Here is a 17548-nt window from a genome sequence, read left to right as displayed (position 1 = left end):
ACGGCGCCTCGGTCGCGGGGACAGGCCGCGTCTCCCTGACGCGAAAGCCCAGGCGTCGCTGCGCCAGCGGGCTCGGTCGGATGTTTAATCCAGTGTCACGTTTCATTACATTAAAGACAAACACGATCCATCACGTGATTCACGCCTCAAAGTCGTCCCCCTATCGCGCGCTCTCCTCTCCTCTGCCGGGTCTTCCCTCCCCATCGCGGAATGCTGCCGCCTCCCCTTCCCTCTCACTCTCGCATTTTCTCGCCCGCTCGAATTCTCATTGTCTCACGCTTCTTTCGCCCGACACTGAAAGAAGGGACGCGCTCGGGGACTCTGTGTGATGACGAGCACCCTGTGCACTCGGCCAAGAGCTGATCCTGAGTATATCCCTTTATGGTTGGCCAGGTCGTCCATTATAGCGAAGATCGGTGTTTGCTCTGTTGCTCGTCTATTTGCGTGCTTCCCCTGGCAGAAATGTGAAAAAGGAAGGAAGCCCTCGCTTAGCGTGCGTCGGGCCGTCACACTTGCTATACTCACCGCGGAAGCACGCGATGGCCGTGACACGGCGCTATACAATTACGCGTAGACCCAGGTTGTGTTCCGTCCTCGTGGCTACACTTCGGGTTTAAGAAACTGTGTTATACACAGAGAGGTTTAAAAACTCGATGGAAGTCGCTTTGGATGCAAACGGTTGTCTGGTGGCCGTTAATGACACGATTATTTGATTACAACACAATCTGCGGGCCATGAACGATACGTCAGTGCATTCATCCATTGACAATGAGCTATAGGAAAATCGACATCGCTGCTCGGACGTAAACGAGACCTCGAAGATGTTGCCACACGTTCTCAAGCTAGCATAACCCTGCTATGAATGTACAGTGGGAATGCTTGCACGCTGATATATGATCGTAAATTTTCACCTGTTCTCAGTATTCGTCAGTTCTCCGTCACTTTACTTTGGCATAAAGTACACAGTTTCTATCGTCAGAATACAACAGATACCTGTCGCATTAAATTGGTACTTTGGTACGATCGAAACATCGCTCTCTGTGGGGTGAGCCAGGACAGTCGAGTGGTAGAAATTCAAAGTGCGCTATAATTGCGGTCTCTGCTATAGAAGTTAGGACTCTGTTAAGCCAGTCTCAGAATAACACTGTCCTCTATAATTAAAATAATTTGAAATAAAAGTACGAATATTCGCTTCCATACATTTAGATCCCTTGAGTTCAGTAAACTGAGAACATATAGCAAGAGAGAGAGAGAAGAAAAAAAAAAGAAGTGGATGCAGTGGCTCGCTCGTGCGATAGAAGGAAGGAGGCAGTTGCTAATTTATCGCGTTGGCCAAGCTGTCGCCTTCCATGCGAGACTCAAGCGCGCGCTAGCGCAGAATGTCGAGCATGATTCATGCTCATGCGCAGGCGTCGCCTATATATATGAGAAGTGCGTTTCTACCCTTTTGCTTTCAGTCCTGTCAAGATGGCGCGCTTGCAAATGCGGCCAGCGACCTTCGCGCGAGTGTTCGAAATGTCCTTTTGATGGCGCCGCGCCCAGGTTCCTGTTTCGTCCGATCAGAAAGTGGACGCAGCTGTTGCGAAAGCAAACAGTAATATAGGCAGCCGCCGATAAAAAGCCGGGGCTAGATGAATCAGAAGGGGATCAGGCCGATGGCAGGGAGGCACGCATAATGATCGAAGCAAACAAACAAAGAGTTGGAGTAATGAAAGGATTGTCGAGGCAACAGCTGGAAGTGCTGAGCGATCGTTATTTCACGTGACGTGCTAGCTTTCGATTGCATCCGCACTGAGCGCACGGGAGAAAGTGAAAAGGGAGGGTGGTTGCCGAAGACGTGTCTGACCCTCCCAAATTTCGGTAGGCACTACCAGCTTGTTAGAAGGCAGCTGACGTGCGTACACACAAACACCAAAACAGTGCGATTCTAACCGATCGTACTGCTTCAAGCCATCCTGAAAAAATAAAATAAAAAGGAATGTTGACACGTTTATGTGATACTGGCTACTACTCGATCTATAAGAATATTTCGACAACACGCTCACAGACGTGAGACAAGAACCCGATAGACTACAATATTAATATGTGTAATATGTATAGCTCATGTAACCATAATATACGTACATGGTGAGCGAAAAGAATCAGTGGAACTGAAGAGCTGCGTGTTCTTTTTTAAATAGTTTTATTTTTGTTAACAACAATCATATGAAAGGCGCCCACACCTAAATATTATCTATGGACGAAAAATAGGAGAAAGAAAGCCACCAGGTGGCGAAGTCAAGGAGACTACAAAACAATGAGCGATAACGAGCCGGTGTCGAAAACAGAAATACCGTGAGCTGCAGAACTTGAACGGGACATTCTTCATTCGGGCTAAGCTTGCTTCAGTCTTCTTCTTTGCATATCAATCAATCGATCATTATATCAATTATTAATTCGATCGATCAACCAAGAAAGCAAGAGAGCGCAGTGCTTCAGTTATCTTTGCTCCTCTTCATTTAGACACAAGGTATATTCGACGCCATGGTTCCAGGAATATGTGTACATTAATATCCGAGCTATAATGTTACCGTGTCACTGTTATTGATAATCATATCTCAATACACCCGAGCTTTTTCTAGCATTCCACTCCAATCTGAAGGTGGCATGCCATCGCTGGGAATCGAACCCGCTACCTCTTACTTAGCAATAAAAAGTAAGCCACAGCCACTGTACCTGCGATCAGACGTTTTGTTACGTCTTCCAGCATTTTCACACACTGACTTCGGAATTATGGCGCACAGACGCAACGTTGGAAGAATATACGCCACCCAGTGGCAAGAGCTATACAAAAAATGTTAACACGAAAACATCACGAGAGTTGCGGGCAAGAAAAAAAAATGCAAAGAAAGAAAAAAAAATGGGCAGAACCACTGCAAGATGGCTGCCATAGTGAAGAAGTGATAGCTTTCCGGTAGACCTGCTAAGATATGCTGCTGGGGTCACTTGTTGCTTATCTGGTTCAATATGCTACGAGATGCGTGGGTGATACTACATTGCAAGGCCTTCGAGATCGGCCACGCTTAAAAACCGCGTTAAAGCTCTTGCGAGGACACATATCGTGCACTAGTATCAGGATCGGTTCATCAAGTCGCCACCTTTAATTACCTTGTCTCCGGGATCAGCCCAGTTTACTCAGTAAGTCCAGAAAACCGTCCACGCAAAAAAAAAAAGGGGGGGGGGGGGGGGGGGGGAGGAAAGAGCCAAAGAAAGACTCGCCTTTAAAACGGGACAACGTTGCGCAATAACTCAAAACTTCATAGTCGTAAAGAAGTCACAGCTCGAAGCCCGGCGTCAAAACCTGCTCCGTTGCTCTAACTTGGGCGACAGCTTGCGCGGTCGGATAGCGCTGTATCGGTTCCCTAAACTTCTTTTTTTTTTCTCGCTTTGTTCTTCCTTTCTTTCTCTCTCTTTGTATCTTGCTCTTCCTTCATCCCGCCGTGTCCCGTATGTCAGACACGGCTCTGCCTCACGCCGAGCTAGGGTCCACTCCCTCCCACCAGCGGTGGTTCGCGCTGGAGGTGACGTGACTTTTCGAGCGCTCTCCATTGTTCTCAAAGCGGTCGCCGCCACTAACGGCTCGACTGCGCCAAGCGGGAAAAAAGCGAGGCAATACAGTATGTACGCGCGTGCTGCTCATGTGTGTGTCTGTACGTACGTAGAGCGGTCGCATGATTCACGCGCCGGCCGATCTCGCGACATGCAGGCACACTCACGCAGATGCACATACAATCACACACACACACTGGGACTCACACGCGGTCGACGCGTGGCGGTTCGCGGAATGAAGTAAGCCCGCTCACCGAGGGTGCCAAAAACGCGCCCTGTCGGGACCCACACGAACAATGGATAAAGAGAAGAGAGAGGGACAAAACAATGAGGAGGAAGGCAGCGAAAAAAATAAGCCGCGGAAGGTCGAGAAAGAGGAGAGAGAGAGAGACAGCACGGTCCGGCCGGATGCGTCGCGGGCAATAACGTGCGATGACTGGACTCGGTCGGGAAACTCGGCCAAACCAGGGATCGGCCCCACGGCGAACGCCAATCCCAAACCCCCACGGCGAACGCCACGGGTGTCACACGGCGTGGGGGAAAGCCGCCGTGGGGATTAAGGGAAGCAAGGACGGCTCCCGGGATATCCCGCTCCCGCCACCGCCGCGGGATTTGGGATTAAAGGAAAAAAGGCGCGGGAAGAGCGGTGGGAGAAATGACGGAGGTCGCGGGCGCGGTGCGTGTGTGTGCCTCGATCTCTAACGTGCATGAGCGTGCGTGCGCGTGTGAGTGAGTGCGTGCTATATCGGTGCGAGCTCGGGGCGCTTTAGGGACGCGAGAGGATGCGTGCCTACAGGACGGGTCCGGGACCTCTGCTGGAAGCCCCTCGCTCGGCCCAGCGGCTCTCGAGTTGGCATGCAAATAATGGGCACCTTTTAATCTTAAACGGTCGATCCCCGTGAAATGAACAGCCTATACGAGAGGGATTCCGGCGCCCTATTGGCCGAAAACGCACCCCCCCCTTTTTTTTTCGGGATTTTTTTTTGGGGGGGGGGGGGGTGAACAAAGATGTGGAGAATGGGGAGGAAGGAATTAGAATGGCGTCGGCGCCACTACGCCTGCGGTGACACTCGCGCGCGTGTGGCGACATGCGGCTGACCGCCCCTTGAATGTTCAGAAGGGTGAATTTGGCGAGCGTGAACGCTGCCGTATACCGTCGAACTGTATAGGGACGCTGTAATGACGTAGTCAAACGCTCCGTACACGACGTCAGACAGGCTAAACGGAGCGTGCTCGGCAACTCTGGGGCTTCAACAAGGTATCCCGGAACAGTATATCACGTATAGTCAACACAATTCGTACACTCTGTGCGGTTCGAGGCGCACAGTTTCCTTTATTGTTTCAGTGAGTTCCTGCTGCCTGCGCTCGTATAGAATTCGACGCTGGCGCGTTATCCTGTGTTATGCGGAAAGATAGCGCTAATTTTATTACAGGAAAGGTGGAGAGGTCGGCCAGTAGTTCTCATTTGGTGCTGCTTCACATTTCAATAACTGCACACTAACTACTTTTCGTTACCACAAATCTGGACGTCACAAAGTTAATCGCTTTCCTTTAGTTGGTAAAAGCAGCTCTTCGCACGTGGCTCATTCTCTAAAGGTTGTTTGCAAGGACAAGAGACACTTTGATTTTTCACAGGGATACATGAATTGTACTTCCACCAAATGCAAAGATAACGTTCAGCAATCAGGTCGTGTGAACCCCCCCCCCCCCCCCCTCCCTGTCATGTGATCAAGGAGGTGGGGCCAATCAAAGTGCTTAATCTGCGTATTTTACCTCGCCTTGCTCATCATAAATTGTACACTGTAGATTTGTGAGAAACAAAATTGAAGTTGAAGTCAAAGTCAATTAATATGGTTCGACTCGAGAACTCAACGTGGCGTCCGGTAAGGCTTGTCCGTATACAAACGTGGTTCTCGGTTCACTTCGCGTTCAAGTTCTGTACTTTTTCCATCCTCTTCGTTACTGGATCTTACGAAGTTAAGCACATTTATTTAGGCGGTTAAAACCGCTTTTCTCCTGTTCCTTCCCTGCCAGACAAAAGACAGTCCGTGAAAGAACTGAGACTTACACCGCGAGACGGGAAAACCAAGCGTGCACACGCGCCCGGTCACTCCTCCCGGTCGTCCGGCAGGACGAATGAGTAAGTGCCCCAGGAAGGAATAATGTATGCCTAAATACGTCAGCATCGCGGAATACACGCTCGCAGGCATACTGCGCCCAGCAGCTCCTTTGGAGACGAACGGGAACACGCATTGTATACATATAGAGACATATACATAAGCGCTAGCACGTGGCGACGGAAGCCACGGGGGTTTCGTACACGACCGACGCAGACCGGAGACAGGCACAAGATAAGACGCGCGCTACAGCAAGGCACAGAACAGCGGAGATTCGAGTCTACCTACATGCCGTACACCCTCTAAAAGCGTGCATTGCTGTGAAGGCTGTAGAAGTATAGACACGAGCTAATTGAGGGTGGAGTGGGCAGAAACGCTCGGAAGTATAGAAAGTGATTCCGGAAAAAGCCGGCGGCCTTGCATGTTGCGTTGTTGCCCGATCGCGCCAGAGTCTTTACTTTGGACTGTCCCGTTTCGTTAATACACAATTTGGAGCGCTTCCTGTGCTCGGATTTGAAGTTTAAAGCAGTGGACGTGCTTTCGTCTGCTAGCCTGATGACGAGATCGGACTGCTGGCAGAGGGACTGCCCCCGATTTTGCGGTTTTCCCTGTCGATATCTTTGGAGACTGGCGAACTTATCCGTAAATACGCAAATCCAGCCTTTCGCACATCTGCTCGTGACTTTCCCTCTGAGGCCTTAGAGTGCACTCCGACGAATCAAGAGCTTCCCGGTTAGGTATCCTTTACTGTTAGGATACTTCTGCTTCGCTATACATCACTATAGCTTTCGGAAAAAAGTATATGAACCTTATAAGCAGTAGGTGATTAAACGTGTGCGTCCACGAGTGTATAAGATACAAAGTCATGATCTTGTGGCCTCATGCGCAATTTTCAGTGTGCAGATTCCTGTACAGACTCTGTAGATAAGTTAGTGCCTAATGATAGTCAGTACCTTTAACCCACAAATGTTTATATCTTTTGGGTGGCAAGATACTCTTCAGTGTTGTAGTGAATCACATTTCATCCGTGCACGAATATCTTGGTGAATTCGGCGTTCCTTGTTCAGCTCACGCTGTATCCAGCTTTGACAATGCTGCACAGTATTGTCGGGGCGGAGCCATACAGGCAACAAGCCGCACCCAAGGCACGCCGCCGCTCCGGGGCCTCCCCTATACACCGTACCCGAGCGCTCACGTCGATTCTAAACATCGCGACGTGTACACGGCAAGAAAACACGCGTCCCCAATCTCGTATACCCACTGTCTCCGGGCCTTTTTGCTTCTTCTCAGTAATCGCTGCGACGATCGTCATTTTCTGCGTAAACCCGCAGCAGTCGGCGCATAATGCGCGCGCCGTCCCGGCAGGGATGCTCGGCACAGCAGCTGCTGCACCTCTGCTGCCTTGGTCCACGGAATCGCGGCGGAAACGCGCAACGCCGTGGCATCGCGGTGTGAATCACGATTCTCGAAAGGACGGAAGGTGTACATACACTCCGCTGTCTGGGCAAGAAAAAAAAACACTACGTGATCGAAAGTGTGTGTAGTCTGTCTATACCGGAGGAAACGAAAAAGAAGGAAAACAAGAAGAAAAAAAACTTCACGCTAGGAGAGTTACGTTTGTCGCCATTAAAAAGAGCGTAAGCAAACGCCTCATTCTGGCGCTAGCCTTTATTGAATTTCATGAGCTGCTCCTCCTTCTCTTCTAAGTCCGGACGCGCGCGTTCGTCTCCAGTAGAACTGCGTGTCCTACAGCGAGCGGCGTTACACGTGTAAGTCGCGGCTTCTGCCGTCGCCTGGTGGGTGCGCGGTGCAACACTTCATCCCATGTCAAGGCAACAACGACTACTGCTGTAGAAAAAAAAAGAAGAGAGAGGGCGTGAGGGAGAAATATATACATGATAGACACACTGGCAACATTTTTTTCTTTCTCCATACGTAACGAAGTTATCGTGCATAATACGTAGAAAACGTTTTTCCTACTATTCGGCGATAGGTATACGAGCGATTATGCATACCGGGACTGGTGTGTGCAGTTACTTTGCTACCTGTTGCATGCCGAGGTGGGTGGGTGGATATGGTGTTCCGCTTCTGAGCAAGGAGGTCACGGGTTTGGTTCTCGGCATGGTGGCCGCTTTCCAATGGGCGCGGGACGCAAACATGATCGTGTACCATGCTTTGGGTGCAAGTTTAGTAAACCACAGGCGGCCAAAATTAACCCGCAGATCTCCATTGCGCCGTCCCTCATAGCTACATGTCTGTGTGCCTCAGAAAGTTAAACTCTACAATTTTATTTTTCTACTCTTGAATGAAAAAAAAGTATCTCTACTTCTTTTCTTGTTTTAATATTTCTCTCTCTCCCACTTATTAGTGTCTTCATCATCAACCTATTTTGTATGTCCACTGTCGGACGAAGGCCTCTCCCCACTATCTCTAATCACCCCTGTCTTGCGCTAGCTGATTCCAACTTGCGTCTGCAAATTTCCTAATTTCATCACCCCACCTAATTTCCTGTCGTCTTAGGCTGCACTTCCCTTCCCTTGACACACATTCTGTAACTCTAATGGTCCACCGGTTATCTGCCCTGCGGATTACATGGCCGGCCTAGTTCCGTTTCCCCCCCTTAATGTCAACTAGAATATCGGCTATCCCGGTTTGCTCTCTGATTTACACGGCTCTCTTCCTGTCCCTTACCAGAGTATACGGTAGCAAGGGGGATTTTCTGTTCAGGTTAGCCCCCTGTCTGTTCCATTCTTTCATTTCTCTCTCTTTTAGCCTTGCCAGAAACGTCAAGCAACGAGATTTCATATTCGGGTGTTTAAGGTTAAGTAAAGTGAAAACCGCGATCGTGTTATGTAATATACTAATAGCTAGCATTTTTAACGATTGATTTACAGAACTATCATTACCGTCTTCTCGCAACCGTATTCGTTATTTTGCGCTTATTCCGCAATATATACACAAAACAAAAAAGTCAGACGCCCATGGCAAAACTGTTAGCCGCGTGGTAGACTTGCAGAAACCGCGTTCTTAGAACCGTCTGCTCATAACACAAGTATACTGCGCTGCTGACAACGGCCAAGCATATAAGGAAATCATTTCTGCAGGGACGAGAACGCGTTTGCAGTTTTCTTTCGTGTGCCCGCGTGCGTGCGCGCGTGTGGTAACACTTCTCTGTGTTATTGGGCATAGCAAAGCCATAAACTGAACTTGACTGAAACTCAAACTGAAAGCTCAAGTTGCATTAACGAAGTTATCGAACATAATACTTAAAAAAAACGTTTTACTACTTCTGTTTAGAGGAATAGAATCAAAGGAATAGATAGATAGATAGATAGATAGATAGATAGATAGATAGATAGATAGATAGATAGATAGATAGATAGATAGATAGATAGATAGATAGATAGATAGATAGATAGATAGATAGATAGATAGATAGATAGATAGATAGATAGATAGATAGATTCGTTGTATGCTCACAGGAAATTGCAACAAAATAGCAGAGCAATGTAAGTCTGCGACCGTGAACACAGGCGGCCTAGAACATTTCCAGCCGGACACGCCCAGCTTTGTGTCCTTTTAATCCCTGTCTTACTTCTCAGTCACGCTGCTCAAACACAATGAGTCGCATACAGTTCGGGCAAACAGCTTTAAGAACGCAACACGCCTCACCTGTCTTGTGTTTGCAGGAGCCTCGTAATTTTGCTGGTCCCATATAGCTCTCGCTCGCTGACAGGCGCGCCGTTTTGTGAACACGTTCATGTAAGTATACCTACTATATGTTTCGCCAGTGGTTTCGGAGGCCAGTGGTTTCGGAGGCCAAGGCGGTCCCCAGTGCGCGCGCGACTGTACGAAGAAAACCACGCAGTGCTACAGAAGCTAGGTTCAGAAAGTAGTCCGCACCTTGCGATTTACCGCAGCCTTGGTCATTGAAACGCTGATCGTCGTGATTGATCCGCATAGGCTTCGACTCATCTCACCTGTTATAACTCCAGTCATTTACCGAGTTATAAATAGACTCGATAATTAAACTCGGTAAATGAGAGTTTAAACATCCAAACGTGGGCTAAGATAGGGCAGTGATGTAGGGCAAATAGCAATATTTTACAGACTTGGGACTCATTCACAATCAACTAAGTCTCATTCTTCAATTCTGTCCCCATTGCAACGCGGCCTCCACGGCTATAGGAATCGAACCAATTACCCCGCGTTGATGAGTGCAAAGTTTCTGCCGCTGAACAAACGTTGCGAGTTGGACAACTTTGTCATTTCGAGCTCTCGATGAGCCTGACAAAACGCATTTCAACACCACGGGAGAAGAAAAAATGGTCCATTAGCTAGAGCATTGGTTCTAACAGTGTGTGTACGAACAGCAAACATCATTTGCTTGGCTCTTCGATTATTATTGTTTTTTTTTTTGTTCCTTTTAACCACCTTTTTTATGCGATGAAGCATGAATTTAGTTCTTTCTTAATTTGTCGTTTCCGTACAAGCATAGTGGACTCCCTTCCAAGCATGTATACCGTCAACCCTATCCCGTTCAGCTATTCACGGTGCCGGTTACACATACACATCCGACGTCGACACTATATGCATAGAGCTTCCATAACACTGCACGCTTTTGGCGACCACGTAGCCTCCGATACACTTCGAGAACAATGATGGAACAACGACAGGAACGGATATCGAAGTGTGATCGATAAGGACAGCAGGGCGAGCCAGCTGCTGTTGCAGCACACGCAGTGAGCAAGGGTCAGCCTTGGTCTCTGCCGCCAACCGCCTTCTACTCGGGGCGTTGCACGGACGGCCGGCCACCACTTTTGACAGCTGCCGCTCTAAACCGGCGCTGCGTTGCAAACAGTCACCGTGCGGCATTGGTCACTGCGACCGACTTGCATGAAGAGCGCGCAGAAGTGGCAGCGATACAGTAAAAGGGACCGCCATGCGGGTTTTCTAATTTGGCCTCCGGTGCATACTTAGCGTGCAGGCCAGTGGACAACCGAGCCCCGCGCGTCTGCATAGTAGAAGCGCGCATAGGTGCTTGTGTGAGCGCGTGCTCTTGGTAGCTGCGCCGGCACCGTCCTGTTTGTCAAACGCCCGAGTCGCGCTCATTAATCACTCGAAGGGCGGGGTTCTGTCGCGAGTAAGGAGCGGGACGGTCGAGGAATGTGAAACGTATGACTAAACCCCGAGGAATGTCCTCAGAAAAATACCAATTAGAATCAAGTAGGATAATATAAGTGTTAGGTTTGGGGAATAGCATATACATAACAAACTCGCCGGGTCATGTTTAAGGCGAAGGAACTAATCTGGGCTGCATTTTGAAGGTGTAGTCTTGGCGTAATATGGTTAGCCTTGCCAGGGAAGGTGAAGTATGTTCGTCACAAAAGGCATAAAGCCGGCATCATAAGCGTTAACAATGTAAGAGGGTCAGTTTGGACCGTTACGTTATTTGAAATTTTGTCTGAACTGAGAACCACATAGTTATTATTCGAATGACGAGAAAAGAAAGAAGTCAAGCCAAGCCACAATGACTGCAGAAATTAGGCTAAATGTCATGGTGTTATGAAGAAAGACCCCAGACGTGACAAGCGACACGATAACGGAGCTTTCGCAGATAACATCTATGCTTCGTGTGTGCTGCAGGGTATTGATATGCTCTACAAAAAACCTTTGCAACATCTTACTCCTCGAGCAATAACCAGTCAGCAATGTACGCACTCTATAACTCCATTCAAAGTTAAAAGTTAAACTGGGTTTTAAACGGCAGGCAAATACAGAATCCTATATTTATTATAATAGTGTAATGTAATGATGAACTTACCCATAACAAACAAACAAACAAACAAACAAACAAACAAACAAACAAACAAACAAACAAACAAACAAACAAACAAACAAACAAACAAACAAACAAACAAACAAACAAACAAACAACAACAAACAACAAACAAACAAACAAACAAAAATAATCAATTCAATCAAGCAATCAACTAATCAACATGAAAATAATTCTATACTTATATGCATATCTATCGTTTCATGCTTCCAAAGTTGGCAATGACAATACATGAAAGCGAAGGTAACTGCAACCAACTGGTTCGCGGGGTCTGAAGACAACTTTCATGTTGTCTGTGCCTGTGGCAATTTCCACGGCAACGGTGCATAGTTTGAATACCGGAATAAAGCAAACATGACGCCTTAGACTACCAATAAAACACTGTCACTCGCAATGTACGGGCTCCTACTAGTTCCCAGAACGAAAATAGCTTAAGAAAAGCATCTACATTATGTTCTCTCGAGTCAGTGCTTCGGTTCTATTTTTCCTGTCTTCTCTGTACCGAAACTTCCTCTAAAGAACCACCGTGATTCTTCTCCAGTTCAATATTTCATTTCGGTTGGCATTTCGTGACGAACTATATATACAGTTGAAAAGAAAGCACGCGCTTTTCGAAGTGAAGACATCCGTCCTACAAAGACTGAACGAAGAAAGATATATCGCTGTGAAGCCCGCCAAAGCGACGACGACCAAGCAAAGGAGCACGGGCAGACAAAGAAACAAAGATTGTTACGCGTTCGCACATCGGTCACTTCACACCTTGGAACGGGACTCGGCTGTCAGAGCTTCCATTGTGCAGTAGCCGATGAAGGAGAGTAGATAATAGCCGCGCGAACGAAGAAAGCAGGCGGGCACAGAGCCAGATTGCTTCCTTTCGGTGATGCATCGTTGTCGGTGGCACGGCTGGGGCGCTTTTCGGATTAGCGCGAGGGCGCGCGTAATTGCGACTCGATGTCATTACTATCGTTAGAATCGGTGTAAAACCGCGGCAAATTGCTCGGCCGAGGCTCTCCTCTTTGGGCACCCTGCCGGCGGCACCCGTTGACCTGCCGGCTTTCTGCCGGAATCCGTGCTACGCAAGAAACAAACAACACACACGATGTTCCCAAGATGAGAGAGAGAGAGAGAGCTACTATGCGACCGGCCGCTTCCGGAGTCCCTGTGGCTGTTGTCGGCGTATACTTACCGCGGATTGCAAGCACACGACGCTTGAGGGGACACCGTTTCCACGCCGGGGCGCATCAATCTAGCGCGGAGGGAGACAAGAAAACAACGGGCGGGAAGATGCCGACCTCTTGGAAAGTGAATTAACGTCGGCTCCCTTTGAAGTAGGCACGCCATAGACGAAGCAGGGAGGCGGGCGGCTGTCTCAGGTGGAGCCTCTTCAAAACCCGAGGGTTAGCGTGGGTTCGCCAACATTCCTATAAGGCGACGACTTCGTTGGGTAAGGTTCACAACCATTGCGGAAAAGCGACTTTCTCACTGCACGAAGTTCCGTTATAGGTGAAGAAGTCTGAGACAAAGTATAATGCGCATCGTGCGCAGTGAATAGATATGAAAGGAAAAGTTGATAACCAGCCATCCACATTAAATATCACGAAGCTACAATGGAAACCTCTACAGATTGCTCTATAACAAAGGTTCCCTGTTAAAAATTCATCCTACTCTTTTGATCAAACCCGGCACCATCGCTGTTCACAGACTGTATTACAAATTGAACCATGTATGAGTGGCTGCGGTGCCCTGCTGCTGAGCGCCCTCCGAGCTCACGAGCTCTTAAACCTAAAACGCAAATATAAACATGCTATTGAGCTTAGATTTACGTGCGCATTGAAGAACCTCGAACAGTTAAAAATAACCGGTGTCCTCCACTGTCATAAAAGCGAAGGTGCAGCGTTTGGAAGTGAAGACTATAGTCAACAAATGGACCATATTACTTAATTTAAGCGAGTAATCGTAAGAGATGACATATTTCTGTATAGTGTCACCAGCTTACGGCGCGAGTTCTTCAGAACTATGAAAAACGTTTCGAACGGTTTCTTCTCGCACAACCGAGGATACCCACCAAGACAGAGACAGCAAGAGAAGTGATAAGGGACAGGCGGGCAGGATAACGAGGCTAATCCCGATTGGCTACCCTGCACTCGGTAAGGTGGAAAGGGGACCGAGAGATGCGAAGAAGGAGATACGCATGCACACAGTGTGCTCGGACACACGTGCGCAATTAAAGCGCTCATCGTTCAGTGAGTCACAAGCGGTCGTTATACGCAGTAACAAGAAACCTATAGCAGCACTAAGGATGTCCTCTAAAACTGTGGGACGCATGGGTATGGGGACCGTAGCGGTGGGTGAAATACAGGACCTCGCGCTTTTCCGTCCCAAACGAAGCGGCGAAAAACGGATCCGCGGGAAATTCCTCACCGAGAATGACTAATGAAGGGAAGCGAAGCAGCTCCATCTTGCGAGGCTCCCGACGCACCGCCGTGGATGGCTCGACCCTCCGTCCGCTCTCGCTTTTTCCTGCGGTGACTGACAAACGATAGATAGGGCGGGTGAGCGCTCAAAAATATACGGCAATATAATAGCCGGATATGCTGAAAAAACTTCCAGAAATGGCGAGACTGAGAGAGAGAGAGAGAGAGAGAGAGGAGAGAGAAGAAGATACAAGTTTGGTGGATTGCGCGGGGGCACGTGAAGAATGCGATACAGATGAGGGATTGAAAGAGGGCTTCTCGAGACCTTGTCAACTTCTGTATACGCTCTTCTAAGTTATGAGAGGGCCTGCCGAGAGCCGGCCCGGCGTTTTTCTCCTCACTTCTGTCCTTCCTCGGCTCAGTTTTTGTCGTCGTTGCTGCGCCTCTGTATAGCCAGCGACTCCGAGCGTTCATTCTTTCCCAATTTTTCTTCTTTCTCCCCGAAACTCAATGTTTTCGTACGCCGTCACATCGTTTACGCGACCCCCTATAATACATACATATACCACGTGACTACGCGCTACGAGAAACAGGCCTCGTTCGTTTTCTTTCTCAGTTTTTTGTTTTGTTTTGTTTTCGAGTGCGAAGGCTCCCGGCAGTAATAACTAACGCTCATGTCAGCGATGTTTTCTTGCTCGCGTTGGAAGCCTTGCTGTTAAAGTGCGCGGACCCGCAGGGGAACCGCGTCCCGCGCAGTATGTCACGGGAAATGCCGCGACAGCATATACACAGCACCAAGCCGGCGCTTCTTACAAGGTTCCATGTCGTCTTCCCAGTATGGAACGTTGTCATCGTCCTCTTTTGTCCTTCTGACATGAAAGCAGTATACAAAAACCGGTCGACAACAGCACCAACACACATCTGAACGCCCACGTGGAGGCAGCAAACGGCTACCAGTAGCGTCGAGAGTGAAACATAGTTGTCAAACCATGCATATACCGAGCTCAGTTGAACGAGAAAAGCCAGAAAACCCGACGACTCTGTGCATTCCCACACGTCGGGACACGGTTCCCGGCGGCACTTTTTTGTGTCCCCGTTCTCCATAAAGAGTTAAAAGGATGCACTTTGCCCGTGAAAACGCCTTCGTCTGACAGACCATTCTTCGAAGTCGTTTACTCCTCGAAAGGGCTAAAAGGGTTTGTCTTGTTAAACGTCGTCGTCCGGTTTGGTGAACAGGCGAGAACACGTGTTTTGCTGCTCTAGTCGCGCTTATACGTATATACGCTTCTTCGCCTCGGAGACGGTCATCAATCGTCTCGGGAGAGCGCTACCTGTTTCGCGCATTTGCTTCTGTGCCACTCGCGAACCTGTGTCCCTTTGTGTTCGATATGTTCCAGGGTGAAAGGAGTCGGCGTACGAAGATGGAAGGAAGCGAAGAAGACAAAGCCGGAATGGCTGGCGATAAATCAAGGTTGTTCCGTCGAACGGGAACCCACGCAGGGTTAAGCTGAACTCTACTAGCTAAATGGCTTCAGGGAAGCCAGAAATTATTCTTCAACGAAATCGTATGCGAAAGGTCAAGGCGCGTACGTTAGAGACAAGTGCACTTCTATTTGGTCTTTACGTATTTATTATTTTTTACATTTACCATTCAACACGCAGTATGTTTGTGCAGTTACTCCACTTGTAGACATTTTGATGAATTTCTATTAAGGGACGAGGATGAGTACCCAGTACCTTTGTCTGTCTGCTGTACACCGACGTAACAAGAAAATCACGCGAACTGTTGCATTTGTATCGAGGTTAGGCAGCTATTTCTTGCTACCACGATTCTAAGGAAGATCCAAGCAGAAATCACCATCACCACCACACCCCCCCCCTCCCCCACCTCCACCCCCATTATAATCACCATCATTAGGATGTATATGGAGAAGAGGAAAAAGAAATTTAGGGAGGTCAACCAGACGCACGCCCTGTTTGCTGTATACCCTATACAGGAGTAGGGTCAAGTTAAATGGTCAAGAGAAAGAAACAAACAAATAAAAGGGACAGAACATTGAGAGTGCCACTTCAGCCTGAGGTGCACTTCGATGCCATAGTTGGTCACTGAGGTCTGTAGACTTCTAAAACTGCAGCAATTCGCATGCTGCGTTTTGAGTTTGACATATTGGTTCTCGTCATGGGGCTGCACCGCATAGGGAACATACGTGAGGTTCGTGCCTATATAATAATGACCACTTTGCTGCATTCGCCGTGCATTGAAGGGTTGATGGATTGATGGAAGAGTATAACGTACGTTTTCACATTTCGGCTTCCAACTTAACCTATCAAGTTCCGTTACACAATCTGCATACGAGTACATCAACTCTTCGAAGTGCGGTGAACACAGCAAAGTGGTCATGCACGGGCCTCTCGTGGTTGCAACGAAGAGATGAAATGGCTTTGGACGACGCCGTCATATTATTAGGCGCAGCATGAGTATTAGGAATATGCTGCTCGAGAACGCAGCTGCGCTGTGCTTTTTCTGTGCGTCCCATTTCAAGCTGCTGGCGCATCCCTGCTGTAGCGCTGTATAATATGACATTACCGTTTCTGATACCTGTTAGAGCTCAGTCCAATAAGCATAGTGCAAAAATAACTCGTAAAATACATGCTTCACAGAAGCTCGCTTCTGACACAAAGTAAATTTCAACGCGAATACTTTCACGGTGTGCACTATTGAGCCTGTTCTCTCTGTGGCGTAGGAGGTATAAGGTACGAAAGCTGACAAATTTAAAACGTTTAGCGAAACTCTTAGAAGTGAAGCAATTCTTTTAGCATCGTGAAGCAGAAACGAGGAACGGGAAAGTACTTCGCTTTTCTCACTTTCTAGCGAGAAATCGGACCCCATACTGTCGCGATAAGCATTTTCTCGCTCTATGAGCTCAGAGAACACAGCTCACAAGACCCGCAGGCATCCGGCCAGTCGGAGTACATTAGGGATTGCCTAACCATTTCTTGTCAGCAGACACGAACCCTGCCTGGTACTGACAGTAACAAAGGGAATTCCAACCAACATCTACTCTCGTTTTCGCCGTGTGCACAAGGCGCGCTGTTTCCCACGTCTCGACTAACGCACAACAGTCCCGTTCTCCTGCTCCAGGTCTTGGCTATACAGTACGAGAGCAGCTGCAGTTCTGAATTGCGGGAAACAGATAGCAGCAAGCAAACATGCAGATCCGACTCCTCCAAGACGGGGGAAAAAAAAAAAGAAGGTCGAGCACGTACGCGACAAACGTACAGCGGCAGCTGCAGTGGAGTAAAGAGAGACAAACGGCTACTAGGAGTCTGCATAAAAGGAGCTTGTCCAGTAATACAAACGGTTGCGACAACGTATATCTCCCAGTGCTCAGTATATAGACTTTCACTTATACCCGTCATTCCCACCAAGCGGCCCTAACATTGCGCAGCAAACTCAGCAACGCCTAGCTAAGGGCTGTTTCTCGCATGCCGACACCACGGCAACAGTGGAACTGCGGACAGATAAACTCTAAATTAGGAAACTTCGCAGGCTGCCACTGTGCCTAAGATGCAAGACTATAGTGCCGCCG

This window comes from Dermacentor silvarum, chromosome 3 (assembly GCF_013339745.2).
Source record: "Dermacentor silvarum isolate Dsil-2018 chromosome 3, BIME_Dsil_1.4, whole genome shotgun sequence".
In the NCBI taxonomy this organism is placed as follows: Eukaryota; Metazoa; Arthropoda; class Arachnida; order Ixodida; family Ixodidae; genus Dermacentor; species Dermacentor silvarum.
The sequence above is the reverse complement of the archived record's forward strand: the minus strand, read 5'-3'. Positions refer to the sequence as shown.